Consider the following 27,676-nt stretch of genomic DNA (forward strand, 5'->3'; position numbering starts at 1 on the left):
TGGATGCCTATTTTCCATTTTGCAGTCCCTTGTCTCCCTCTTGTGGCCTCCTGGAGGCAACTAGCTGTGCAAAAAAAAGACAGCCTGGCGGCCGGCTGTTGCAGTGTTGCCCTCTCAGGCAACACTGAGTGACTGACTGAGCCTCACCGTCTTATATAAAGTTCAGACGGAACTTTGCACGTGTCATAGTGGAGCCCTCAGGATTCCAGAGCCAGCTTTCTGACATCATAATGGGGCCTCAGAGATAAAAGCCTGGGCCCAGGCAGTGTTGGTCAGTGCTGCTCAGCAGGCAGCACTGGACTGGACTGGATTACAGCTGATACAAGGTGTGAAGGAACAAGGGGTGGCTGTGGGCATGCACTTTCTGCCGCTGCCAGTGTTTATCTGCATGGCAGCAGGGCATTTGGGCGTTGCCAGGAAGGCGTTTTTATGTAGATTCCTCCTCTTTCAGCACTGCATTGTGGTGCAAGCAAAAGAAGCAAATCCTGTCTGGCTTCCTCTCCGGCCTTTATTCACCTCCCGTGTAGCTGTGAGTGTGTGAGCCTGCAGGGCCCCATGGAATTGCCTAGAAGTAGGCTGAATCGCTGCAAGGGCTGAACAGCAGTATCGGGCAGGCTCGGGCAACGCGCGGCCCGTTCGGGTTATCGCTTCTCGGCCTTTTGGCTAAGATCAAGTGTAGTATCTGTTCTTATCAGTTTAATATCTGATACGTCCCCTATCTGGGGACCATATATTAAATGGATTTTTAGAACAGGGAGATGGAAATAGAGCTTGCTCTGTCCACTCCACGCATTGACCTGGTATTGCAGTATTTCCAGGACCGGTGCACCCTTTCCTTATGTGTTGACTAAAAGCAGATTCCAAAAGTGTTTTTTGTCTTTGCTATTGTTTCTGTCTTTCTGAAGGGATCTCCCCTTTTAATCCCATTATTTCAACACCTGTTGGACAATGCATGAGTGATAATGAGCTCATTGATTAAATGCAATTAATGAATAGATTGCCACCTCTTGTTGTGTGTCGTCTGTGTTTCTGTGTTTCCGGCATTTCACATTGGAACACCTCATTCACCTTCCTTGTCTTCTCTCCGCCCTCCCTTTTAGGTAAGTTAAAGAGCTGCACCTGAGCCAGCCACTGATTGATTGATTGATTGATTGATTGATTGATTGATTGATTGATGCAGCACAACAGTCAAATAGTGGAGTGGAGTAGGGGAACAGCAAACAGCCAATAAAGCAGCCCGCCCGCTCGCCTGCCCGCCACAATGGACCTACCTGTGTACACTAGATGGATGTGATGGAATGTACTGTCGTCCCTACATTTCAAGAAGAAGTAAGAATTGCAGTTGCAACAAAGCCTTGCTTGCCTACAAAGAGAGCAGCAATTTGGATTTGTTACTATGTTACCTAGAAGAATAACAAACTGTGCAAGGATGGAGGTTGTAGGAGCAAGGAGAAGTTGTCTGTAAAGTTGGTGGATGCCTATTTTCCATTTTGCAGTCCCTTGTCTCCCTCTTGTGGCCTCCTGGAGGCAACTAGCTGTGCAAAAAAAAGACAGCCTGGCGGCCGGCTGTTGCAGTGTTGCCCTCTCAGGCAACACTGAGTGACTGACTGAGCCTCACCGTCTTATATAAAGTTCAGACGGAACTTTGCACGTGTCATAGTGGAGCCCTCAGGATTCCAGAGCCAGCTTTCTGACATCATAATGGGGCCTCAGAGATAAAAGCCTGGGCCCAGGCAGTGTTGGTCAGTGCTGCTCAGCAGGCAGCACTGGACTGGACTGGATTACAGCTGATACAAGGTGTGAAGGAACAAGGGGTGGCTGTGGGCATGCACTTGCTGCCGCTGCCAGTGTTTATCTGCATGGCAGCAGGGCATTTGGGCGTTGCCAGGAAGGCGTTTTTATGTAGATTCCTCCTCTTTCAGCACTGCATTGTGGTGCAAGCAAAAGAAGCAAATCCTGTCTGGCTTCCTCTCCGGCCTTTATTCACCTCCCGTGTAGCTGTGAGTGTGTGAGCCTGCAGGGCCCCATGGAATTGCCTAGAAGTAGGCTGAATCGCTGCAAGGGCTGAACAGCAGTATCGGGCAGGCTCGGGCAACGCGCGGCCCGTTCGGGTTATCGCTTCTCGGCCTTTTGGCTAAGATCAAGTGTAGTATCTGTTCTTATCAGTTTAATATCTGATACGTCCCCTATCTGGGGACCATATATTAAATGGATTTTTAGAACAGGGAGATGGAAATAGAGCTTGCTCTGTCCACTCCACGCATTGACCTGGTATTGCAGTATTTCCAGGACCGGTGCACCCTTTCCTTATGTGTTGACTAAAAGCAGATTCCAAAAGTGTTTTTTGTCTTTGCTATTGTTTCTGTCTTTCTGAAGGGATCTGCCCTTTTAATCCCATTATTTCAACACCTGTTGGACAATGCATGAGTGATAATGAGCTCATTGATTAAATGCAATTAATGAATAGATTGCCACCTCTTGTTGTGTGTCGTCTGTGTTTCTGTGTTTCCGGCATTTCACATTGGAACACCTCATTCACCTTCCTTGTCTTCTCTCCGCCCTCCCTTTTAGGTAAGTTAAAGAGCTGCACCTGAGCCAGCCACTGATTGATTGATTGATTGATTGATTGATTGATTGATTGATTGATTGATTGATTGATGCAGCACAACAGTCAAATAGTGGAGTGGAGTAGGGGAACAGCAAACAGCCAATAAAGCAGCCCGCCCGCTCGCCTGCCCGCCACAATGGACCTACCTGTGTACACTAGATGGATGTGATGGAATGTACTGTCGTCCCTACATTTCAAGAAGAAGTAAGAATTGCAGTTGCAACAAAGCCTTGCTTGCCTATGTTATGGAATAAATATATGTATAATGTATCTGGGACCTCAATGAGTGCAATGCTGAAGAGAAAACATGTATTAGAATATATGTTGGGTATTATTGAAAGGTAATGGAATAGATTTGCAGACATTCTGTAGATAGTAGAAATTGGGGCCCTACAAGGACTTACCAGACACAAAGGAGTCTGTTTATATGATGTTTGAGTTTCGGGCATACAGCTAAGATAGATAAGGACCAGACACCAGATTAACAACTAGATATAAGAACAATGTACATAGAGACATAAATCACGAGGGAAGAAACTACAAGAATGTAAATGATTAATGTGTGTCTGCACGTATTCATGTGATATTTTTACTATATAAACTCTGTGTCTCTGCAAATAAAGTCAGAAGGATTTTTACCTTGAGAAACGTCTCAGTGTATCTGTTGCTTCTCCGAGCTCGTCCCCCCCACCTGATTTGAACCTGCATGGAGATCAAGGCGTAACGTGACTCAAATTGCGATCACAGAAAATGGCGCCCGAAACAGGGACTTGACCAGAAGGACGGCACCCCACCTAGGGGATCTCCCGGGACTTGAATGGCGACCACCCGGACGAAGGAACGTGCAGACCAATGCTGCAGCAAGGTAAGAAGACTTAATTCTTACAAACTCTGCTCTGCACCTTCCTGTCTGGTAGGTCACCTTCCCGGTAGTACTCCTGAGGGATAGAGGGGCCACATGAGGGTATTTTTAGTGTAAAAATCTGGTCAAGTCTATATGTAATCCTACCCTCAGGATAAAGTGCCTGATCTCCATGACAGTATTTGTATGAATGTTGTAGAAACCCAGTTTTGTGTCACAAATGCATTTTAGAATAAGGAAATTGTTTTTGGAAAAAACTTCCGATAATCCGGCAAATTACCAAAAACATGTGTACATGCTTCAGGTGACTATGGGGATTATGATAGGCTAAATTTTAGCCCGGAAATCGAAAATTTTGTGCAATCTGATAATCCGGCAAAATACAGAAAATGTGTGTACAGCATTGAGGTACTTGCAGAGATTATCATGCACTGATTTTCAGCTCAAAATTCCAGAATTTTGTGCAATCTGATAATCCGGCATGTCAAAAGAACAGCTTGATTTTACGTTTGCCTTGTTATTTGGATTAGGAATATTCTTATGGTGTGGAGGATATCTCCTTGAGTGGTGTCTCAGACGAGGAAAGTTATAAAAGGACTGTGAAAGGGAAAGATCCTCTGGCCAGAGTAGAGTAAGTACGGAAACTAGAACTGTCTAAAATAGATGAGAAAGAAATTCATCTGTCAGTAGCTAAAATCTGTAACAAAATAAGAAGTATCAAGTGGATAAGTAACTGTCGAAAATAGGCAAGAAAGAAATTTGCCTATCAGGAAACTTACCCCTTGAATTACTTAGGGTGTGCCAAAAAAGGCCACCACTTACAGTCAGATGAGGAACTTGGTGTTCCTATTAAGAAGTTTCGAAGGGATAAGTAACTGTCTAAAATAGGTGAGAAGAAATTCACCTATCAGGAAAATTACCCCCTACGTAACTTAGGGTCTGCCCATAGGCGACCACTTATAACTATGGGGAACTTGGTGTTCCTATTACGAGATGAGCACCCACAAGGACTGACAGCCAAACAGGTAGTAGCAGAAAGAGGAGGTAAAAAGGCAACGCAAGGAACGAATCAGTTAATGAAAGCATGTGGTCTAGAATCCCATGGAAGGTTAGACGCAGGAAAATGGAATGAATGTTGTGACACAAAACGTGGATGGCTGAAAGATGAAAAGTGTCAGAGGAAATTCATATATTATAAAGTAAAGTTTAAAGCAAAGGAAGCTATAGAAGTAGTAGTTGTTTTAAAGTTGCAAATGACCTTATAGTAAATTCCCATATGGTATAATTTAGAATCAACTTGTGTGATAAGAGAAGGGGGAGGTGGAGAACAGCTGCTAGTGAGATAAGAAATGTAATCTTGTTCTTGAAATGAATGGACACAACATTAAATGCTGATCCAGCCGACGCCCGGTAATGGCGTCCGTACCTCATGTTGAGTGTGTCCTCATTGTTGGTAGGAAACCCCCTGCGCACTGTTTCCAATGGGAGAGGCTGCCCCCCCCTGCCCCTGATGTGGCCACGCCCGGCCCATCCAAATCAGTATGAAATAATCACCTTGTTAATTTTGTCATTTGTAGTGTTTTTTCTATTTTACAGAAGTTCCAGTCTAGTTCACTGATGAAACAACACGTAATTATAAGATAGAGATGGTGGCCGTCAGATTGTACGGTTAAACATTAACGTAGATAATTTCTATACAATGGTGTGATAAATGATTGCAGATACGTATGTTGTTTTGCCGGCATTGAAAGTGTTAAGTTGTGAGAAGTTGTGAGAAGTTGTGAGAAGCTTTGAGTGTGTGACCCCCCTCCCTCCCCCCTGAAGTGTGCTGTGTTTGGGAGGAGGAGGAGGGGGGCTGACTGGGTGCAGTCTGCAGGGCTGATGAGACAAAGGGATTTCAATATGCACTGCTGAGATATATATATATATATATATATCAGTAATGTCTACAAACCGAAATAAATTTCTTCTCTTTTGCGCAAGCGCTGTTGGTTATAAAAGTTACGATAATTATGTGTTATGATGTGATCAGATTTCATGTGTTTTGATAATTCAGATGTATTAAACTACAGATACTGTGAGACACGGGGTTTTGAAAATGTATGTGCCCCCACCGTTATACTGTTTATTGGTTTGCAGTAATTAATGTTATCAGAGATAATATTTTCTGTTTTATTGAATAACTAACTACAATTGTTTTATTTTTGATTTCACATAGAAATAATGTCATTGTAAAGATCAAATGTTTGTCAGGAAAAAGGCATTTTTGTTTCAGGCTGTTGTACATTACAGGGGGTTAAATTAGTGTTATGTTGAGATGTAGTTTTGGACTCTGCTACATCACTCTCGCAGAGTCCACAAAGGGGGGAAGGGTGAAGGAACTGATCAGGTACAATTTTAGTTTATGTGTAAGAGACCATCCCCCTCCAGCAAAGTTACACAGGAGGCGAGGTGACATCACTCACACGAGTCTTTATGGATTTAGATGAGGGAGAAGGCAAAACAAAACTTGTCTGGACATTGTTAATTTGATGTAAAGTTTTTGGGAATGTTTTATTTTTATTTGTTTTTGTATTAATCAAGTATTTGTAGAACCTGATAAAAGTGAGATTCTCAAAGTATTGTGGATTATCAGCTGAATGAGGAGGAGTTGTGTTTGGTAGCGGCTTGTGACACCAATCCATGGAGTACCTCTACGCAAGCATATACTTTGTACTGTACTGAACAAAATGGACATGCCACTGCGGTTCTCACACAAAGTCATGGACCACAGCAGCGCCCGGTAGCATGTTATTCAGCTAGACTAGACCCTGTGGCCCGAGGTTCCCCATCATGTGTGAGAGCTATCATTGCTGTAAATTCAATGTTAAACAAGGCCTCAGATTTGGTCCTGGCATTTCTAGTCCAAGTTTTGCACCACATGATATTACTGCTATTCTTACTCAAATACAGCCGAAGCATTTGTCAACTGCAAGACATTTGAGATTAACCTGTGCTCTTCTTCTCCCTGAGCAGGTTACTTTACACCGCTGTACTACATTGAACGCAGCTACCTTACTGCCTTTGGAGCAAGGGGGAGAAGACGTAGGTAAAGTATGGTCACAATTTTTGCCTGAAACTGATGAACATGATTGTATGGCCCTTATGGCCCAGGAAACAGCGGGGGTTCGCACATGTAAAAGATACCCCACTCCAAAACCCAGACCTAATACTCTTTGTGGATGGTTCAAGGTATTGTGTAGAAGGATCTTTTCTTACAGGATATGCAGTAACCACCGAAGATGTAGTCCTAGAAGCAGCCTCCTTACCAGCGTCCCGCTCAGCACAAGAAGCGGAGCTTAAGGCCCTGGCAGCAGCATGCCAACATGCAGAAGGAAAGCCAGCAAATATATACACTGACTCTCGATATGCTTTTGGGATTGCACACGATTATGGCCCCATATGGAGGGCAAGACAATTTTTGACCTCTGCAGGTACACCTGTAAAGAATGCAGACTTTGTAAAATACTTGATGGAGACCCTGATGTTACCTACTGAGGTAGCAGTAGTAAAAATTAAAGCTCACACTAAGGTGAGTTCACCAGAGACAAAAGGGGAAATGCCCTGGCAGACGAAGCAGCAAAGCAAGCAGCACAGAAGCTACCCGTGTTAGCAGCCGTATGTCAGATAAAAGATCCAGAGGAAACAAGACCAGCTGTAAGCCCGGAACTACTGCAAAAACTTCAAGGACAAGCAACAGAAGAAGAAAAAGACAAGTGGACGGCCCAAGGAGCAACGCTACGAAAAGATGGCCTCTGGCAGTGCCAGAATAAACTGTGCCTGCCTAAGACAATGTTCCCAATGATGGCCCAGATAACACATGGAGCAACTCACCAATCAAAAACGGCAATGATGGACTTGGTTAACAAAACCTGGTATGCTCCAGGGTTTAGTGTGATGGCCAGCAGTTTTACACAAGGATGCATGATCTGTGCAACACATAATATTGGAAGAACTGTAAAAGTACCACAGAAGCACACACCCAGACCTATATATCCGTTCCAGAGACTGCAGATAGACTATATTCAATTACCAAAAGTCGGTACCTATGAGTATGTGCTTGTTTGTATTGATCTCTTTTCAGGATGGCCAGAAGCTTTTCCAATAACCAAAGCTACAGCCGTAGCCACAGCAAAGAAACTGATCAACGAGGTGGTGTGCAGATATGGAGTTCCAGAGATGATCGAGAGCGACAGAGGAACTCATTTTACGGGTGAAATCATGAACTATGTGTTGTCAGCTCTAGGCATAAGTCAAGCCCTACATACACCATACCATCCACAGAGCAGTGGGAAGGTTGAGAGACTAAATGGGACTCTCAAATTGAAAAACCAAAAAGCAATGGTAGAAACCGGGAAACCATGGACCGAGTGTCTACCATTAGCCTTGTTCTCAGTAAGATACACGCCCACAAAAAGAACAGGTCTCAGCCCATATGAGATCTTATTTGGGTCGGCTCCCAGATTAGGATGTTATTTTCCACAGGTGCTCCAAATGCAGTATGGTAGACTAACAGATTATGTATAAACGCTGAACAAACAATTGACCAAGGTGCATGCACAAGTCTTTGCTTCCATTCCAGGTCCTGATTCAGTTGAAGGGACGTATAAGCTAGAACCAGGAGATTGGGTCGTTGTCAAAAGACACGTGAGGAAGAGCCTTGAGCCACGGTTTGATGGTCCTTTTCAAGTCCTACTCGTTACAAGCACCTCAGTGAAGCTCGAAGGAAAGGCAAGCTGGATTCACGCCAGTCATTGTAAAAAGGTTCTTCAGCCAGAAGAATGAAGATCTTTGCGGTTGTTGCGGCGGTTGTTGCGTGTGCTCTTATACAAAAAGGCAGAACTGCTACTCCTGTACACGTAATCAGTACAGAATCACTGGAACAGTTCAGGACAGGGTGGGCGAATGCCACAGTGGATAGAAAGCAGGGTAACTACACCTGTAAGGCCAATGCCCCGTGTTATACTACAGATGTGACTACAACCGAAGGGACTTGGAGAAAAGGACCACATGGAGGGACTGTGTACCTTCACATAGACAAAACAGCCAACATTAGCATACAAGAAGAGACGGCTGTTGTTTTGTTGTTATGAACCAGATTTACAGTATCTATAGAAATATACAACCAGTAAAAATAGAAACGAAATGATAAATAAGACTTATGAAAGATGCAACAAGGAGAGGCTCAACTCTACGATTGTAATAAAAGAAACTGATGGGATGATATTATGTATGAATAATAGCCAAATAAGAAATAGAATATATTTTGTATTCTTGATAACAATTTTAAGAGATAGTTTTAAGCCACATATAACAGTACAAAGTCTAGAAAGAATCGCACACACTTGTAAGAGCGCTGTAACCCAACAGCAGAAAAAGAATGTACACTTCAATATTTCCTTCCCTGAATCCCCCAGCTGTCATAGACAAAAAAGAGAATGGTATGACCCGCTATTAGGAGGGGTAGGAACGGGATTAGGAGTATTGAATGGTATACAGGTAGAAACAGTTATGAACAAATTAAACTCAGTGGGAGATGACACATGTACTGCATTAAGGATAGGTGCCTCATGGTTACCTACTACCTTTGCCATACAACAGAAAGGGTTAGCTATAGATGAACTGTTTCTAAATGTTTTCAATGAAAGTATTCTAACCGAATATAGAACATTACAGAATGTATCAACTTTTGTAAATTGGACAGTATGTACGCTTAAAACGATGTGGCAACAAGAACAGATGAATAATTTTAAGAATAAATTGTTTAGTAGTCATGTTAGGCAATGGACAGACATTCTGCCCATAGGAGAGAGAAATGATACGTGGTTATTGTTCCAGCCTGAGTATACTGAGTGTACACCTAAATGGTGTGCAGGAAGACTAATAGCATTTAATGTGAAAAATCCTACTCTATTATGCAAATTTATTGTTATGCCAATGGTAATGATTGATCCGGTGACATTATTAGGACAATATTGGATGCCAGAAATGAAAGGAACACACATAGATTCTCAAAATAAGACGAGGAATATAGATTTGTGCCAGTTAACAGAGCAAGGATATGTATGTAATGAACAGTCAGGGATATATGAACCCTGTCTAATGCAGCACCAGGATAATGTATGCGCACTCACTATAATCCCAGAAGCTAACCTACAGGTTTATATTGAAGTAGGTCCACAGCATGTATGTTTAATAACTAACAACAAGCAGACCCTTAGCCAGTTTAATCTCATAGGACCATTTTCAGGATGTCTATACAATGTGACGCATTTGACTTGGGGGAACCAAACTATAGTGTTCCTGCCTACTTTAGAAGAAATAATGTCCACTGTATGGGTACCTGAACCTTTGCCCTATGGAAATTTTAGTTTGCCACTGGAAGAGTTAAAACAAGTGTTACAAAAGTCTAAAGACGTAAAGAAATTGATAGCAGCCCATAATGTAACTCTAAGTAAAGTGAAAGTATTGGCTACAATAGCAGCTAAGGAAGTAATAAATTTATCGTCAGCAATAAAAGATGCTAGTGCCCATCATTGGTATGACATATTTACAGGATTTTCCCCCACTGCCACTAAGATACTGCATGTGTTATTCCAACCCTTGATATGTTTCATAATATTGTTTATATTGCTTACATGTTTCAATTGTTATGCATTTTGCAAAATAAGGGAAGCATTCAATCAGAGGCCTATACATTATGATGAAAGAGTGTTGTGAGATTACCCCACCTACATACCTGTGTGAATCAAGTGAAGAAATGGATCGAAGCCTTGCTATCAGGAGATAGAAGTAGCATTGGAATTTAGGTGTTGGTAAAATCACAAAAGGAGGGATTGTTATGGAATAAATATATGTATAATGTATCTGGGACCTCAATGAGTGCAATGCTGAAGAGAAAACATGTATTAGAATATATGTTGGGTATTATTGAAAGGTAATGGAATAGATTTGCAGACATTCTGTAGATAGTAGAAATTGGGGCCCTACAAGGACTTACCAGACACAAAGGAGTCTGTTTATATGATGTTTGAGTTTCGGGCATACAGCTAAGATAGATAAGGACCAGACACCAGATTAACAACTAGATATAAGAACAATGTACATAGAGACATAAATCACGAGGGAAGAAACTACAAGAATGTAAATGATTAATGTGTGTCTGCACGTATTCATGTGATATTTTTACTATATAAACTCTGTGTCTCTGCAAATAAAGTCAGAAGGATTTTTACCTTGAGAAACGTCTCAGTGTATCTGTTGCTTCTCCGAGCTCGTCCCCCCCACCTGATTTGAACCTGCATGGAGATCAAGGCGTAACGTGACTCAAATTGCGATCACACCTACAAAGAGAGCAGCAATTTGGATTTGTTACTATGTTACCTAGAAGAATAACAAACTGTGCAAGGATGGAGGTTGTAGGAGCAAGGAGAAGTTGTCTGTAAAGTTGGTGGATGCCTATTTTCCATTTTGCAGTCCCTTGTCTCCCTCTTGTGGCCTCCTGGAGGCAACTAGCTGTGCAAAAAAAAGACAGCCTGGCGGCCGGCTGTTGCAGTGTTGCCCTCTCAGGCAACACTGAGTGACTGACTGAGCCTCACCGTCTTATATAAAGTTCAGACGGAACTTTGCACGTGTCATAGTGGAGCCCTCAGGATTCCAGAGCCAGCTTTCTGACATCATAATGGGGCCTCAGAGATAAAAGCCTGGGCCCAGGCAGTGTTGGTCAGTGCTGCTCAGCAGGCAGCACTGGACTGGACTGGATTACAGCTGATACAAGGTGTGAAGGAACAAGGGGTGGCTGTGGGCATGCACTTGCTGCCGCTGCCAGTGTTTATCTGCATGGCAGCAGGGCATTTGGGCGTTGCCAGGAAGGCGTTTTTATGTAGATTCCTCCTCTTTCAGCACTGCATTGTGGTGCAAGCAAAAGAAGCAAATCCTGTCTGGCTTCCTCTCCGGCCTTTATTCACCTCCCGTGTAGCTGTGAGTGTGTGAGCCTGCAGGGCCCCATGGAATTGCCTAGAAGTAGGCTGAATCGCTGCAAGGGCTGAACAGCAGTATCGGGCAGGCTCGGGCAACGCGCGGCCCGTTCGGGTTATCGCTTCTCGGCCTTTTGGCTAAGATCAAGTGTAGTATCTGTTCTTATCAGTTTAATATCTGATACGTCCCCTATCTGGGGACCATATATTAAATGGATTTTTAGAACAGGGAGATGGAAATAGAGCTTGCTCTGTCCACTCCACGCATTGACCTGGTATTGCAGTATTTCCAGGACCGGTGCACCCTTTCCTTATGTGTTGACTAAAAGCAGATTCCAAAAGTGTTTTTTGTCTTTGCTATTGTTTCTGTCTTTCTGAAGGGATCTCCCCTTTTAATCCCATTATTTCAACACCTGTTGGACAATGCATGAGTGATAATGAGCTCATTGATTAAATGCAATTAATGAATAGATTGCCACCTCTTGTTGTGTGTCGTCTGTGTTTCTGTGTTTCCGGCATTTCACATTGGAACACCTCATTCACCTTCCTTGTCTTCTCTCCGCCCTCCCTTTTAGGTAAGTTAAAGAGCTGCACCTGAGCCAGCCACTGATTGATTGATTGATTGATTGATTGATTGATTGATTGATTGATTGATTGATTGATTGATTGATGCAGCACAACAGTCAAATAGTGGAGTGGAGTAGGGGAACAGCAAACAGCCAATAAAGCAGCCCGCCCGCTCGCCTGCCCGCCACAATGGACCTACCTGTGTACACTAGATGGATGTGATGGAATGTACTGTCGTCCCTACATTTCAAGAAGAAGTAAGAATTGCAGTTGCAACAAAGCCTTGCTTGCCTACAAAGAGAGCAGCAATTTGGATTTGTTACTATGTTACCTAGAAGAATAACAAACTGTGCAAGGATGGAGGTTGTAGGAGCAAGGAGAAGTTGTCTGTAAAGTTGGTGGATGCCTATTTTCCATTTTGCAGTCCCTTGTCTCCCTCTTGTGGCCTCCTGGAGGCAACTAGCTGTGCAAAAAAAAGACAGCCTGGCGGCCGGCTGTTGCAGTGTTGCCCTCTCAGGCAACACTGAGTGACTGACTGAGCCTCACCGTCTTATATAAAGTTCAGACGGAACTTTGCACGTGTCATAGTGGAGCCCTCAGGATTCCAGAGCCAGCTTTCTGACATCATAATGGGGCCTCAGAGATAAAAGCCTGGGCCCAGGCAGTGTTGGTCAGTGCTGCTCAGCAGGCAGCACTGGACTGGACTGGATTACAGCTGATACAAGGTGTGAAGGAACAAGGGGTGGCTGTGGGCATGCACTTGCTGCCGCTGCCAGTGTTTATCTGCATGGCAGCAGGGCATTTGGGCGTTGCCAGGAAGGCGTTTTTATGTAGATTCCTCCTCTTTCAGCACTGCATTGTGGTGCAAGCAAAAGAAGCAAATCCTGTCTGGCTTCCTCTCCGGCCTTTATTCACCTCCCGTGTAGCTGTGAGTGTGTGAGCCTGCAGGGCCCCATGGAATTGCCTAGAAGTAGGCTGAATCGCTGCAAGGGCTGAACAGCAGTATCGGGCAGGCTCGGGCAACGCGCGGCCCGTTCGGGTTATCGCTTCTCGGCCTTTTGGCTAAGATCAAGTGTAGTATCTGTTCTTATCAGTTTAATATCTGATACGTCCCCTATCTGGGGACCATATATTAAATGGATTTTTAGAACAGGGAGATGGAAATAGAGCTTGCTCTGTCCACTCCACGCATTGACCTGGTATTGCAGTATTTCCAGGACCGGTGCACCCTTTCCTTATGTGTTGACTAAAAGCAGATTCCAAAAGTGTTTTTTGTCTTTGCTATTGTTTCTGTCTTTCTGAAGGGATCTCCCCTTTTAATCCCATTATTTCAACACCTGTTGGACAATGCATGAGTGATAATGAGCTCATTGATTAAATGCAATTAATGAATAGATTGCCACCTCTTGTTGTGTGTCGTCTGTGTTTCTGTGTTTCCGGCATTTCACATTGGAACACCTCATTCACCTTCCTTGTCTTCTCTCCGCCCTCCCTTTTAGGTAAGTTAAAGAGCTGCACCTGAGCCAGCCACTGATTGATTGATTGATTGATTGATTGATTGATTGATTGATTGATTGATTGATTGATTGATGCAGCACAACAGTCAAATAGTGGAGTGGAGTAGGGGAACAGCAAACAGCCAATAAAGCAGCCCGCCCGCTCGCCTGCCCGCCACAATGGACCTACCTGTGTACACTAGATGGATGTGATGGAATGTACTGTCGTCCCTACATTTCAAGAAGAAGTAAGAATTGCAGTTGCAACAAAGCCTTGCTTGCCTACAAAGAGAGCAGCAATTTGGATTTGTTACTATGTTACCTAGAAGAATAACAAACTGTGCAAGGATGGAGGTTGTAGGAGCAAGGAGAAGTTGTCTGTAAAGTTGGTGGATGCCTATTTTCCATTTTGCAGTCCCTTGTCTCCCTCTTGTGGCCTCCTGGAGGCAACTAGCTGTGCAAAAAAAAGACAGCCTGGCGGCCGGCTGTTGCAGTGTTGCCCTCTCAGGCAACACTGAGTGACTGACTGAGCCTCACCGTCTTATATAAAGTTCAGACGGAACTTTGCACGTGTCATAGTGGAGCCCTCAGGATTCCAGAGCCAGCTTTCTGACATCATAATGGGGCCTCAGAGATAAAAGCCTGGGCCCAGGCAGTGTTGGTCAGTGCTGCTCAGCAGGCAGCACTGGACTGGACTGGATTACAGCTGATACAAGGTGTGAAGGAACAAGGGGTGGCTGTGGGCATGCACTTGCTGCCGCTGCCAGTGTTTATCTGCATGGCAGCAGGGCATTTGGGCGTTGCCAGGAAGGCGTTTTTATGTAGATTCCTCCTCTTTCAGCACTGCATTGTGGTGCAAGCAAAAGAAGCAAATCCTGTCTGGCTTCCTCTCCGGCCTTTATTCACCTCCCGTGTAGCTGTGAGTGTGTGAGCCTGCAGGGCCCCATGGAATTGCCTAGAAGTAGGCTGAATCGCTGCAAGGGCTGAACAGCAGTATCGGGCAGGCTCGGGCAACGCGCGGCCCGTTCGGGTTATCGCTTCTCGGCCTTTTGGCTAAGATCAAGTGTAGTATCTGTTCTTATCAGTTTAATATCTGATACGTCCCCTATCTGGGGACCATATATTAAATGGATTTTTAGAATAGGGAGATGGAAATAGAGCTTGCTCTGTCCACTCCACGCATTGACCTGGTATTGCAGTATTTCCAGGACCGGTGCACCCTTTCCTTATGTGTTGACTAAAAGCAGATTCCAAAAGTGTTTTTTGTCTTTGCTATTGTTTCTGTCTTTCTGAAGGGATCTCCCCTTTTAATCCCATTATTTCAACACCTGTTGGACAATGCATGAGTGATAATGAGCTCATTGATTAAATGCAATTAATGAATAGATTGCCACCTCTTGTTGTGTGTCGTCTGTGTTTCTGTGTTTCCGGCATTTCACATTGGAACACCTCATTCACCTTCCTTGTCTTCTCTCCGCCCTCCCTTTTAGGTAAGTTAAAGAGCTGCACCTGAGCCAGCCACTGATTGATTGATTGATTGATTGATTGATTGATTGATTGATTGATTGATTGATTGATTGATGCAGCACAACAGTCAAATAGTGGAGTGGAGTAGGGGAACAGCAAACAGCCAATAAAGCAGCCCGCCCGCTCGCCTGCCCGCCACAATGGACCTACCTGTGTACACTAGATGGATGTGATGGAATGTACTGTCGTCCCTACATTTCAAGAAGAAGTAAGAATTGCAGTTGCAACAAAGCCTTGCTTGCCTACAAAGAGAGCAGCAATTTGGATTTGTTACTATGTTACCTAGAAGAATAACAAACTGTGCAAGGATGGAGGTTGTAGGAGCAAGGAGAAGTTGTCTGTAAAGTTGGTGGATGCCTATTTTCCATTTTGCAGTCCCTTGTCTCCCTCTTGTGGCCTCCTGGAGGCAACTAGCTGTGCAAAAAAAAGACAGCCTGGCGGCCGGCTGTTGCAGTGTTGCCCTCTCAGGCAACACTGAGTGACTGACTGAGCCTCACCGTCTTATATAAAGTTCAGACGGAACTTTGCACGTGTCATAGTGGAGCCCTCAGGATTCCAGAGCCAGCTTTCTGACATCATAATGGGGCCTCAGAGATAAAAGCCTGGGCCCAGGCAGTGTTGGTCAGTGCTGCTCAGCAGGCAGCACTGGACTGGACTGGATTACAGCTGATACAAGGTGTGAAGGAACAAGGGGTGGCTGTGGGCATGCACTTGCTGCCGCTGCCAGTGTTTATCTGCATGGCAGCAGGGCATTTGGGCGTTGCCAGGAAGGCGTTTTTATGTAGATTCCTCCTCTTTCAGCACTGCATTGTGGTGCAAGCAAAAGAAGCAAATCCTGTCTGGCTTCCTCTCCGGCCTTTATTCACCTCCCGTGTAGCTGTGAGTGTGTGAGCCTGCAGGGCCCCATGGAATTGCCTAGAAGTAGGCTGAATCGCTGCAAGGGCTGAACAGCAGTATCGGGCAGGCTCGGGCAACGCGCGGCCCGTTCGGGTTATCGCTTCTCGGCCTTTTGGCTAAGATCAAGTGTAGTATCTGTTCTTATCAGTTTAATATCTGATACGTCCCCTATCTGGGGACCATATATTAAATGGATTTTTAGAACAGGGAGATGGAAATAGAGCTTGCTCTGTCCACTCCACGCATTGACCTGGTATTGCAGTATTTCCAGGACCGGTGCACCCTTTCCTTATGTGTTGACTAAAAGCAGATTCCAAAAGTGTTTTTTGTCTTTGCTATTGTTTCTGTCTTTCTGAAGGGATCTCCCCTTTTAATCCCATTATTTCAACACCTGTTGGACAATGCATGAGTGATAATGAGCTCATTGATTAAATGCAATTAATGAATAGATTGCCACCTCTTGTTGTGTGTCGTCTGTGTTTCTGTGTTTCCGGCATTTCACATTGGAACACCTCATTCACCTTCCTTGTCTTCTCTCCGCCCTCCCTTTTAGGTAAGTTAAAGAGCTGCACCTGAGCCAGCCACTGATTGATTGATTGATTGATTGATTGATTGATTGATTGATTGATGCAGCACAACAGTCAAATAGTGGAGTGGAGTAGGGGAACAGCAAACAGCCAATAAAGCAGCCCGCCCGCTCGCCTGCCCGCCACAATGGACCTACCTGTGTACACTAGATGGATGTGATGGAATGTACTGTCGTCCCTACATTTCAAGAAGAAGTAAGAATTGCAGTTGCAACAAAGCCTTGCTTGCCTACAAAGAGAGCAGCAATTTGGATTTGTTACTATGTTACCTAGAAGAATAACAAACTGTGCAAGGATGGAGGTTGTAGGAGCAAGGAGAAGTTGTCTGTAAAGTTGGTGGATGCCTATTTTCCATTTTGCAGTCCCTTGTCTCCCTCTTGTGGCCTCCTGGAGGCAACTAGCTGTGCAAAAAAAAGACAGCCTGGCGGCCGGCTGTTGCAGTGTTGCCCTCTCAGGCAACACTGAGTGACTGACTGAGCCTCACCGTCTTATATAAAGTTCAGACGGAACTTTGCACGTGTCATAGTGGAGCCCTCAGGATTCCAGAGCCAGCTTTCTGACATCATAATGGGGCCTCAGAGATAAAAGCCTGGGCCCAGGCAGTGTTGGTCAGTGCTGCTCAGCAGGCAGCACTGGACTGGACTGGATTACAGCTGATACAAGGTGTGAAGGAACAAGGGGTGGCTGTGGGCATGCACTTGCTGCCGCTGCCAGTGTTTATCTGCATGGCAGCAGGGCATTTGGGCGTTGCCAGGAAGGCGTTTTTATGTAGATTCCTCCTCTTTCAGCACTGCATTGTGGTGCAAGCAAAAGAAGCAAATCCTGTCTGGCTTCCTCTCCGGCCTTTATTCACCTCCCGTGTAGCTGTGAGTGTGTGAGCCTGCAGGGCCCCATGGAATTGCCTAGAAGTAGGCTGAATCGCTGCAAGGGCTGAACAGCAGTATCGGGCAGGCTCGGGCAACGCGCGGCCCGTTCGGGTTATCGCTTCTCGGCCTTTTGGCTAAGATCAAGTGTAGTATCTGTTCTTATCAGTTTAATATCTGATACGTCCCCTATCTGGGGACCATATATTAAATGGATTTTTAGAATAGGGAGATGGAAATAGAGCTTGCTCTGTCCACTCCACGCATTGACCTGGTATTGCAGTATTTCCAGGACCGGTGCACCCTTTCCTTATGTGTTGACTAAAAGCAGATTCCAAAAGTGTTTTTTGTCTTTGCTATTGTTTCTGTCTTTCTGAAGGGATCTCCCCTTTTAATCCCATTATTTCAACACCTGTTGGACAATGCATGAGTGATAATGAGCTCATTGATTAAATGCAATTAATGAATAGATTGCCACCTCTTGTTGTGTGTCGTCTGTGTTTCTGTGTTTCCGGCATTTCACATTGGAACACCTCATTCACCTTCCTTGTCTTCTCTCCGCCCTCCCTTTTAGGTAAGTTAAAGAGCTGCACCTGAGCCAGCCACTGATTGATTGATTGATTGATTGATTGATTGATTGATTGATTGATTGATTGATGCAGCACAACAGTCAAATAGTGGAGTGGAGTAGGGGAACAGCAAACAGCCAATAAAGCAGCCCGCCCGCTCGCCTGCCCGCCACAATGGACCTACCTGTGTACACTAGATGGATGTGATGGAATGTACTGTCGTCCCTACATTTCAAGAAGAAGTAAGAATTGCAGTTGCAACAAAGCCTTGCTTGCCTACAAAGAGAGCAGCAATTTGGATTTGTTACTATGTTACCTAGAAGAATAACAAACTGTGCAAGGATGGAGGTTGTAGGAGCAAGGAGAAGTTGTCTGTAAAGTTGGTGGATGCCTATTTTCCATTTTGCAGTCCCTTGTCTCCCTCTTGTGGCCTCCTGGAGGCAACTAGCTGTGCAAAAAAAAGACAGCCTGGCGGCCGGCTGTTGCAGTGTTGCCCTCTCAGGCAACACTGAGTGACTGACTGAGCCTCACCGTCTTATATAAAGTTCAGACGGAACTTTGCACGTGTCATAGTGGAGCCCTCAGGATTCCAGAGCCAGCTTTCTGACATCATAATGGGGCCTCAGAGATAAAAGCCTGGGCCCAGGCAGTGTTGGTCAGTGCTGCTCAGCAGGCAGCACTGGACTGGACTGGATTACAGCTGATACAAGGTGTGAAGGAACAAGGGGTGGCTGTGGGCATGCACTTGCTGCCGCTGCCAGTGTTTATCTGCATGACAGCAGGGCATTTGGGCGTTGCCAGGAAGGCGTTTTTATGTAGATTCCTCCTCTTTCAGCACTGCATTGTGGTGCAAGCAAAAGAAGCAAATCCTGTCTGGCTTCCTCTCCGGCCTTTATTCACCTCCCGTGTAGCTGTGAGTGTGTGAGCCTGCAGGGCCCCATGGAATTGCCTAGAAGTAGGCTGAATCGCTGCAAGGGCTGAACAGCAGTATCGGGCAGGCTCGGGCAACGCGCGGCCCGTTCGGGTTATCGCTTCTCGGCCTTTTGGCTAAGATCAAGTGTAGTATCTGTTCTTATCAGTTTAATATCTGATACGTCCCCTATCTGGGGACCATATATTAAATGGATTTTTAGAACAGGGAGATGGAAATAGAGCTTGCTCTGTCCACTCCACGCATTGACCTGGTATTGCAGTATTTCCAGGACCGGTGCACCCTTTCCTTATGTGTTGACTAAAAGCAGATTCCAAAAGTGTTTTTTGTCTTTGCTATTGTTTCTGTCTTTCTGAAGGGATCTCCCCTTTTAATCCCATTATTTCAACACCTGTTGGACAATGCATGAGTGATAATGAGCTCATTGATTAAATGCAATTAATGAATAGATTGCCACCTCTTGTTGTGTGTCGTCTGTGTTTCTGTGTTTCCGGCATTTCACATTGGAACACCTCATTCACCTTCCTTGTCTTCTCTCCGCCCTCCCTTTTAGGTAAGTTAAAGAGCTGCACCTGAGCCAGCCACTGATTGATTGATTGATTGATTGATTGATTGATTGATTGATTGATGCAGCACAACAGTCAAATAGTGGAGTGGAGTAGGGGAACAGCAAACAGCCAATAAAGCAGCCCGCCCGCTCGCCTGCCCGCCACAATGGACCTACCTGTGTACACTAGATGGATGTGATGGAATGTACTGTCGTCCCTACATTTCAAGAAGAAGTAAGAATTGCAGTTGCAACAAAGCCTTGCTTGCCTACAAAGAGAGCAGCAATTTGGATTTGTTACTATGTTACCTAGAAGAATAACAAACTGTGCAAGGATGGAGGTTGTAGGAGCAAGGAGAAGTTGTCTGTAAAGTTGGTGGATGCCTATTTTCCATTTTGCAGTCCCTTGTCTCCCTCTTGTGGCCTCCTGGAGGCAACTAGCTGTGCAAAAAAAAGACAGCCTGGCGGCCGGCTGTTGCAGTGTTGCCCTCTCAGGCAACACTGAGTGACTGACTGAGCCTCACCGTCTTATATAAAGTTCAGACGGAACTTTGCACGTGTCATAGTGGAGCCCTCAGGATTCCAGAGCCAGCTTTCTGACATCATAATGGGGCCTCAGAGATAAAAGCCTGGGCCCAGGCAGTGTTGGTCAGTGCTGCTCAGCAGGCAGCACTGGACTGGACTGGATTACAGCTGATACAAGGTGTGAAGGAACAAGGGGTGGCTGTGGGCATGCACTTGCTGCCGCTGCCAGTGTTTATCTGCATGGCAGCAGGGCATTTGGGCGTTGCCAGGAAGGCGTTTTTATGTAGATTCCTCCTCTTTCAGCACTGCATTGTGGTGCAAGCAAAAGAAGCAAATCCTGTCTGGCTTCCTCTCCGGCCTTTATTCACCTCCCGTGTAGCTGTGAGTGTGTGAGCCTGCAGGGCCCCATGGAATTGCCTAGAAGTAGGCTGAATCGCTGCAAGGGCTGAACAGCAGTATCGGGCAGGCTCGGGCAACGCGCGGCCCGTTCGGGTTATCGCTTCTCGGCCTTTTGGCTAAGATCAAGTGTAGTATCTGTTCTTATCAGTTTAATATCTGATACGTCCCCTATCTGGGGACCATATATTAAATGGATTTTTAGAACAGGGAGATGGAAATAGAGCTTGCTCTGTCCACTCCACGCATTGACCTGGTATTGCAGTATTTCCAGGACCGGTGCACCCTTTCCTTATGTGTTGACTAAAAGCAGATTCCAAAAGTGTTTTTTTGTCTTTGCTATTGTTTCTGTCTTTCTGAAGGGATCTGCCCTTTTAATCCCATTATTTCAACACCTGTTGGACAATGCATGAGTGATAATGAGCTCATTGATTAAATGCAATTAATGAATAGATTGCCACCTCTTGTTGTGTGTCGTCTGTGTTTCTGTGTTTCCGGCATTTCACATTGGAACACCTCATTCACCTTCCTTGTCTTCTCTCCGCCCTCCCTTTTAGGTAAGTTAAAGAGCTGCACCTGAGCCAGCCACTGATTGATTGATTGATTGATTGATTGATTGATTGGTTGATTGATTGATTGATTGATTGATGCAGCACAACAGTCAAATAGTGGAGTGGAGTAGGGGAACAGCAAACAGCCAATAAAGCAGCCCGCCCGCTCGCCTGCCCGCCACAATGGACCTACCTGTGTACACTAGATGGATGTGATGGAATGTACTGTCGTCCCTACATTTCAAGAAGAAGTAAGAATTGCAGTTGCAACAAAGCCTTGCTTGCCTACAAAGAGAGCAGCAATTTGGATTTGTTACTATGTTACCTAGAAGAATAACAAACTGTGCAAGGATGGAGGTTGTAGGAGCAAGGAGAAGTTGTCTGTAAAGTTGGTGGATGCCTATTTTCCATTTTGCAGTCCCTTGTCTCCCTCTTGTGGCCTCCTGGAGGCAACTAGCTGTGCAAAAAAAAGACAGCCTGGCGGCCGGCTGTTGCAGTGTTGCCCTCTCAGGCAACACTGAGTGACTGACTGAGCCTCACCGTCTTATATAAAGTTCAGACGGAACTTTGCACGTGTCATAGTGGAGCCCTCAGGATTCCAGAGCCAGCTTTCTGACATCATAATGGGGCCTCAGAGATAAAAGCCTGGGCCCAGGCAGTGTTGGTCAGTGCTGCTCAGCAGGCAGCACTGGACTGGACTGGATTACAGCTGATACAAGGTGTGAAGGAACAAGGGGTGGCTGTGGGCATGCACTTGCTGCCGCTGCCAGTGTTTATCTGCATGGCAGCAGGGCATTTGGGCGTTGCCAGGAAGGCGTTTTTATGTAGATTCCTCCTCTTTCAGCACTGCATTGTGGTGCAAGCAAAAGAAGCAAATCCTGTCTGGCTTCCTCTCCGGCCTTTATTCACCTCCCGTGTAGCTGTGAGTGTGTGAGCCTGCAGGGCCCCATGGAATTGCCTAGAAGTAGGCTGAATCGCTGCAAGGGCTGAACAGCAGTATCGGGCAGGCTCGGGCAACGCGCGGCCCGTTCGGGTTATCGCTTCTCGGCCTTTTGGCTAAGATCAAGTGTAGTATCTGTTCTTATCAGTTTAATATCTGATACGTCCCCTATCTGGGGACCATATATTAAATGGATTTTTAGAACAGGGAGATGGAAATAGAGCTTGCTCTGTCCACTCCACGCATTGACCTGGTATTGCAGTATTTCCAGGACCGGTGCACCCTTTCCTTATGTGTTGACTAAAAGCAGATTCCAAAAGTGTTTTTTGTCTTTGCTATTGTTTCTGTCTTTCTGAAGGGATCTGCCCTTTTAATCCCATTATTTCAACACCTGTTGGACAATGCATGAGTGATAATGAGCTCATTGATTAAATGCAATTAATGAATAGATTGCCACCTCTTGTTGTGTGTCGTCTGTGTTTCTGTGTTTCCGGCATTTCACATTGGAACACCTCATTCACCTTCCTTGTCTTCTCTCCGCCCTCCCTTTTAGGTAAGTTAAAGAGCTGCACCTGAGCCAGCCACTGATTGATTGATTGATTGATTGATTGATTGATTGATTGATTGATTGATTGATTGATTGATGCAGCACAACAGTCAAATAGTGGAGTGGAGTAGGGGAACAGCAAACAGCCAATAAAGCAGCCCGCCCGCTCGCCTGCCCGCCACAATGGACCTACCTGTGTACACTAGATGGATGTGATGGAATGTACTGTCGTCCCTACATTTCAAGAAGAAGTAAGAATTGCAGTTGCAACAAAGCCTTGCTTGCCTACAAAGAGAGCAGCAATTTGGATTTGTTACTATGTTACCTAGAAGAATAACAAACTGTGCAAGGATGGAGGTTGTAGGAGCAAGGAGAAGTTGTCTGTAAAGTTGGTGGATGCCTATTTTCCATTTTGCAGTCCCTTGTCTCCCTCTTGTGGCCTCCTGGAGGCAACTAGCTGTGCAAAAAAAAGACAGCCTGGCGGCCGGCTGTTGCAGTGTTGCCCTCTCAGGCAACACTGAGTGACTGACTGAGCCTCACCGTCTTATATATAGTTCAGACGGAACTTTGCACGTGTCATAGTGGAGCCCTCAGGATTCCAGAGCCAGCTTTCTGACATCATAATGGGGCCTCAGAGATAAAAGCCTGGGCCCAGGCAGTGTTGGTCAGTGCTGCTCAGCAGGCAGCACTGGACTGGACTGGATTACAGCTGATACAAGGTGTGAAGGAACAAGGGGTGGCTGTGGGCATGCACTTGCTGCCGCTGCCAGTGTTTATCTGCATGGCAGCAGGGCATTTGGGCGTTGCCAGGAAGGCGTTTTTATGTAGATTCCTCCTCTTTCAGCACTGCATTGTGGTGCAAGCAAAAGAAGCAAATCCTGTCTGGCTTCCTCTCCGGCCTTTATTCACCTCCCGTGTAGCTGTGAGTGTGTGTGCCTGCAGGGCCCCATGGAATTGCCTAGAAGTAGGCTGAATCGCTGCAAGGGCTGAACAGCAGTATCGGGCAGGCTCGGGCAACGCGCGGCCCGTTCGGGTTATCGCTTCTCGGCCTTTTGGCTAAGATCAAGTGTAGTATCTGTTCTTATCAGTTTAATATCTGATACGTCCCCTATCTGGGGACCATATATTAAATGGATTTTTAGAACAGGGAGATGGAAATAGAGCTTGCTCTGTCCACTCCACGCATTGACCTGGTATTGCAGTATTTCCAGGACCGGTGCACCCTTTCCTTATGTGTTGACTAAAAGCAGATTCCAAAAGTGTTTTTTGTCTTTGCTATTGTTTCTGTCTTTCTGAAGGGATCTCCCCTTTTAATCCCATTATTTCAACACCTGTTGGACAATGCATGAGTGATAATGAGCTCATTGATTAAATGCAATTAATGAATAGATTGCCACCTCTTGTTGTGTGTCGTCTGTGTTTCTGTGTTTCCGGCATTTCACATTGGAACACCTCATTCACCTTCCTTGTCTTCTCTCCGCCCTCCCTTTTAGGTAAGTTAAAGAGCTGCACCTGAGCCAGCCACTGATTGATTGATTGATTGATTGATTGATTGATTGATTGATTGATTGATGCAGCACAACAGTCAAATAGTGGAGTGGAGTAGGGGAACAGCAAACAGCCAATAAAGCAGCCCGCCCGCTCGCCTGCCCGCCACAATGGACCTACCTGTGTACACTAGATGGATGTGATGGAATGTACTGTCGTCCCTACATTTCAAGAAGAAGTAAGAATTGCAGTTGCAACAAAGCCTTGCTTGCCTACAAAGAGAGCAGCAATTTGGATTTGTTACTATGTTACCTAGAAGAATAACAAACTGTGCAAGGATGGAGGTTGTAGGAGCAAGGAGAAGTTGTCTGTAAAGTTGGTGGATGCCTATTTTCCATTTTGCAGTCCCTTGTCTCCCTCTTGTGGCCTCCTGGAGGCAACTAGCTGTGCAAAAAAAAGACAGCCTGGCGGCCGGCTGTTGCAGTGTTGCCCTCTCAGGCAACACTGAGTGACTGACTGAGCCTCACCGTCTTATATAAAGTTCAGACGGAACTTTGCACGTGTCATAGTGGAGCCCTCAGGATTCCAGAGCCAGCTTTCTGACATCATAATGGGGCCTCAGAGATAAAAGCCTGGGCCCAGGCAGTGTTGGTCAGTGCTGCTCAGCAGGCAGCACTGGACTGGACTGGATTACAGCTGATACAAGGTGTGAAGGAACAAGGGGTGGCTGTGGGCATGCACTTGCTGCCGCTGCCAGTGTTTATCTGCATGGCAGCAGGGCATTTGGGCGTTGCCAGGAAGGCGTTTTTATGTAGATTCCTCCTCTTTCAGCACTGCATTGTGGTGCAAGCAAAAGAAGCAAATCCTGTCTGGCTTCCTCTCCGGCCTTTATTCACCTCCCGTGTAGCTGTGAGTGTGTGAGCCTGCAGGGCCCCATGGAATTGCCTAGAAGTAGGCTGAATCGCTGCAAGGGCTGAACAGCAGTATCGGGCAGGCTCGGGCAACGCGCGGCCCGTTCGGGTTATCGCTTCTCGGCCTTTTGGCTAAGATCAAGTGTAGTATCTGTTCTTATTAGTTTAATATCTGATACGTCCCCTATCTGGGGACCATATATTAAATGGATTTTTAGAACAGGGAGATAGAAATAGAGCTTGCTCTGTCCACTCCACGCATTGACCTGGTATTGCAGTATTTCCAGGACCGGTGCACCCTTTCCTTATGTGTTGACTAAAAGCAGATTCCAAAAGTGTTTTTTGTCTTTGCTATTGTTTCTGTCTTTCTGAAGGGATCTGCCCTTTTAATCCCATTATTTCAACACCTGTTGGACAATGCATGAGTGATAATGAGCTCATTGATTAAATGCAATTAATGAATAGATTGCCACCTCTTGTTGTGTGTCGTCTGTGTTTCTGTGTTTCCGGCATTTCACATTGGAACACCTCATTCACCTTCCTTGTCTTCTCTCCGCCCTCCCTTTTAGGTAAGTTAAAGAGCTGCACCTGAGCCAGCCACTGATTGATTGATTGATTGATTGATTGATTGATTGATTGATTGATTGATTGATGCAGCACAACAGTCAAATAGTGGAGTGGAGTAGGGGAACAGCAAACAGCCAATAAAGCAGCCCGCCCGCTCGCCTGCCCGCCACAATGGACCTACCTGTGTACACTAGATGGATGTGATGGAATGTACTGTCGTCCCTACATTTCAAGAAGAAGTAAGAATTGCAGTTGCAACAAAGCCTTGCTTGCCTACAAAGAGAGCAGCAATTTGGATTTGTTACTATGTTACCTAGAAGAATAACAAACTGTGCAAGGATGGAGGTTGTAGGAGCAAGGAGAAGTTGTCTGTAAAGTTGGTGGATGCCTATTTTCCATTTTGCAGTCCCTTGTCTCCCTCTTGTGGCCTCCTGGAGGCAACTAGCTGTGCAAAAAAAAGACAGCCTGGCGGCCGGCTGTTGCAGTGTTGCCCTCTCAGGCAACACTGAGTGACTGACTGAGCCTCACCGTCTTATATAAAGTTCAGACGGAACTTTGCACGTGTCATAGTGGAGCCCTCAGGATTCCAGAGCCAGCTTTCTGACATCATAATGGGGCCTCAGAGATAAAAGCCTGGGCCCAGGCAGTGTTGGTCAGTGCTGCTCAGCAGGCAGCACTGGACTGGACTGGATTACAGCTGATACAAGGTGTGAAGGAACAAGGGGTGGCTGTGGGCATGCACTTGCTGCCGCTGCCAGTGTTTATCTGCATGGCGGCAGGGCATTTGGGCGTTGCCAGGAAGGCGTTTTTATGTAGATTCCTCCTCTTTCAGCACTGCATTGTGGTGCAAGCAAAAGAAGCAAATCCTGTCTGGCTTCCTCTCCGGCCTTTATTCACCTCCCGTGTAGCTGTGAGTGTGTGAGCCTGCAGGGCCCCATGGAATTGCCTAGAAGTAGGCTGAATCGCTGCAAGGGCTGAACAGCAGTATCGGGCAGGCTCGGGCAACGCGCGGCCCGTTCGGGTTATCGCTTCTCGGCCTTTTGGCTAAGATCAAGTGTAGTATCTGTTCTTATCAGTTTAATATCTGATACATCCCCTATCTGGGGACCATATATTAAATGGATTTTTAGAACAGGGAGATGGAAATAGAGCTTGCTCTGTCCACTCCACGCATTGACCTGGTATTGCAGTATTTCCAGGACCGGTGCACCCTTTCCTTATGTGTTGACTAAAAGCAGATTCCAAAAGTGTTTTTTGTCTTTGCTATTGTTTCTGTCTTTCTGAAGGGATCTCCCCTTTTAATCCCATTATTTCAACACCTGTTGGACAATGCATGAGTGATAATGAGCTCATTGATTAAATGCAATTAATGAATAGATTGCCACCTCTTGTTGTGTGTCGTCTGTGTTTCTGTGTTTCCGGCATTTCACATTGGAACACCTCATTCACCTTCCTTGTCTTCTCTCCGCCCTCCCTTTTAGGTAAGTTAAAGAGCTGCACCTGAGCCAGCCACTGATTGATTGATTGATTGATTGATTGATTGATTGATTGATTGATTGATGCAGCACAACAGTCAAATAGTGGAGTGGAGTAGGGGAACAGCAAACAGCCAATAAAGCAGCCCGCCCGCTCGCCTGCCCGCCACAATGGACCTACCTGTGTACACTAGATGGATGTGATGGAATGTACTGTCGTCCCTACATTTCAAGAAGAAGTAAGAATTGCAGTTGCAACAAAGCCTTGCTTGCCTACAAAGAGAGCAGCAATTTGGATTTGTTACTATGTTACCTAGAAGAATAACAAACTGTGCAAGGATGGAGGTTGTAGGAGCAAGGAGAAGTTGTCTGTAAAGTTGGTGGATGCCTATTTTCCATTTTGCAGTCCCTTGTCTCCCTCTTGTGGCCTCCTGGAGGCAACTAGCTGTGCAAAAAAAAGACAGCCTGGCGGCCGGCTGTTGCAGTGTTGCCCTCTCAGGCAACACTGAGTGACTGACTGAGCCTCACCGTCTTATATAAAGTTCAGACGGAACTTTGCACGTGTCATAGTGGAGCCCTCAGGATTCCAGAGCCAGCTTTCTGACATCATAATGGGGCCTCAGAGATAAAAGCCTGGGCCCAGGCAGTGTTGGTCAGTGCTGCTCAGCAGGCAGCACTGGACTGGACTGGATTACAGCTGATACAAGGTGTGAAGGAACAAGGGGTGGCTGTGGGCATGCACTTGCTGCCGCTGCCAGTGTTTATCTGCATGGCAGCAGGGCATTTGGGCGTTGCCAGGAAGGCGTT

The 27,676-nt window shown here is 45.7% G+C and overlaps 13 non-coding genes across 13 annotated transcripts; all 13 read left to right on the forward strand.

Moving 5' to 3' along the window:
- Positions 1 to 643: 643 nt before the first annotated feature.
- LOC142726749 (U2 spliceosomal RNA) lies at positions 644 to 834 on the forward strand. Its single transcript, XR_012877001.1, has one exon. It is a non-coding gene; the product is annotated as a U2 spliceosomal RNA (small nuclear RNA).
- Positions 835 to 2,114: 1,280 nt separating this feature from the next.
- On the forward strand, positions 2,115 to 2,305 carry LOC142726822 (U2 spliceosomal RNA). Its single transcript, XR_012877065.1, has one exon. It is a non-coding gene; the product is annotated as a U2 spliceosomal RNA (small nuclear RNA).
- Positions 2,306 to 11,603: 9,298 nt separating this feature from the next.
- On the forward strand, positions 11,604 to 11,794 carry LOC142726834 (U2 spliceosomal RNA). The gene has a single exon (XR_012877076.1). It is a non-coding gene; the product is annotated as a U2 spliceosomal RNA (small nuclear RNA).
- Positions 11,795 to 13,094: 1,300 nt separating this feature from the next.
- Positions 13,095 to 13,285, forward strand: LOC142726846 (U2 spliceosomal RNA). The gene has a single exon (XR_012877087.1). It is a non-coding gene; the product is annotated as a U2 spliceosomal RNA (small nuclear RNA).
- A 1,296-nt stretch (positions 13,286 to 14,581) lies between these two features.
- On the forward strand, positions 14,582 to 14,772 carry LOC142726798 (U2 spliceosomal RNA). Its single transcript, XR_012877046.1, has one exon. It is a non-coding gene; the product is annotated as a U2 spliceosomal RNA (small nuclear RNA).
- A 1,296-nt stretch (positions 14,773 to 16,068) lies between these two features.
- On the forward strand, positions 16,069 to 16,259 carry LOC142726858 (U2 spliceosomal RNA). The gene has a single exon (XR_012877098.1). It is a non-coding gene; the product is annotated as a U2 spliceosomal RNA (small nuclear RNA).
- A 1,280-nt stretch (positions 16,260 to 17,539) lies between these two features.
- Positions 17,540 to 17,730, forward strand: LOC142726800 (U2 spliceosomal RNA). The gene has a single exon (XR_012877047.1). It is a non-coding gene; the product is annotated as a U2 spliceosomal RNA (small nuclear RNA).
- Positions 17,731 to 19,018: 1,288 nt separating this feature from the next.
- LOC142726756 (U2 spliceosomal RNA) lies at positions 19,019 to 19,209 on the forward strand. The gene has a single exon (XR_012877007.1). It is a non-coding gene; the product is annotated as a U2 spliceosomal RNA (small nuclear RNA).
- Positions 19,210 to 20,489: 1,280 nt separating this feature from the next.
- Positions 20,490 to 20,680, forward strand: LOC142726768 (U2 spliceosomal RNA). Its single transcript, XR_012877018.1, has one exon. It is a non-coding gene; the product is annotated as a U2 spliceosomal RNA (small nuclear RNA).
- Positions 20,681 to 21,977: 1,297 nt separating this feature from the next.
- On the forward strand, positions 21,978 to 22,168 carry LOC142726780 (U2 spliceosomal RNA). Its single transcript, XR_012877029.1, has one exon. It is a non-coding gene; the product is annotated as a U2 spliceosomal RNA (small nuclear RNA).
- Positions 22,169 to 23,464: 1,296 nt separating this feature from the next.
- Positions 23,465 to 23,655, forward strand: LOC142726792 (U2 spliceosomal RNA). Its single transcript, XR_012877040.1, has one exon. It is a non-coding gene; the product is annotated as a U2 spliceosomal RNA (small nuclear RNA).
- A 1,284-nt stretch (positions 23,656 to 24,939) lies between these two features.
- LOC142726808 (U2 spliceosomal RNA) lies at positions 24,940 to 25,130 on the forward strand. Its single transcript, XR_012877055.1, has one exon. It is a non-coding gene; the product is annotated as a U2 spliceosomal RNA (small nuclear RNA).
- Positions 25,131 to 26,418: 1,288 nt separating this feature from the next.
- LOC142726806 (U2 spliceosomal RNA) lies at positions 26,419 to 26,609 on the forward strand. The gene has a single exon (XR_012877053.1). It is a non-coding gene; the product is annotated as a U2 spliceosomal RNA (small nuclear RNA).
- The last annotated feature ends 1,067 nt before the right edge of the window (positions 26,610 to 27,676 follow it).

Source organism: Rhinoderma darwinii, unplaced genomic scaffold, assembly GCF_050947455.1.
Source record: "Rhinoderma darwinii isolate aRhiDar2 unplaced genomic scaffold, aRhiDar2.hap1 Scaffold_631, whole genome shotgun sequence".
NCBI classification, from domain to species: Eukaryota; Metazoa; Chordata; class Amphibia; order Anura; family Rhinodermatidae; genus Rhinoderma; species Rhinoderma darwinii.